This window comes from Monopterus albus, unplaced genomic scaffold (assembly GCF_001952655.1).
Source record: "Monopterus albus unplaced genomic scaffold, M_albus_1.0 scaffold414.1, whole genome shotgun sequence".
NCBI classification, from domain to species: Eukaryota; Metazoa; Chordata; class Actinopteri; order Synbranchiformes; family Synbranchidae; genus Monopterus; species Monopterus albus.
The window spans coordinates 258,838-259,480 of record NW_018128294.1 but is presented as its reverse complement, the minus strand read 5'-3'; positions in this window follow the sequence as shown (position 1 = coordinate 259,480).

Genomic DNA, 643 nt, shown 5'->3' with positions numbered 1-643 from the left:
ACGAGATGGTAGGCACTCCTGAGGTCCAACTTTGTGAAGACTGCCACGCCCTGAAGAGACTCAAAAGCAGAGGAGAGGAGAGGTAATGGGTATTTGTTGTTAACAGTTATAGCATTGAGACCACGGTAATCAATACATGGACGGAGGCCACTGTCCTTCTTCCCCACAAAAAAGAACCCTGCACCCAGGAGTGAGGAAGAAGGACGGATCATACCTGCACGTCGGGCGGTTTCAATGTACTCCTCCAGAGCCTGTCGTTCGGGTTTGGAGATGTGGAAGAGGCGACTGTTGGGCAAGGTGGCTCCCGGGTACAGGTCAATAGCACAGTCGTATGGTCTATGGGGAGGTAAAGTGTCCATGGCCAGGTGTTTACTGAACACCTGCTTGAGATCATGGTAGTCCAAGGGGACCGATGATAGGTCAGGCGGCTCAGGAGGTGTAGACAACATAGATGTGATGGGTTGTCCAGCCAGAAGACAGGTCTGTGCACAGGTGGGGCTCCACTGCGTGATGGTTCCGGGGGTCCAGTCCAAGGAGGGGTTGTGTCGAACCAGCCAGGAGTGACCCAATACCAGGGGTGTGTCGGGGACAGCGAAGATGTGGAAGCTGATGTCTTCCTGATGGTTTCCAGTGACGGTGGGAT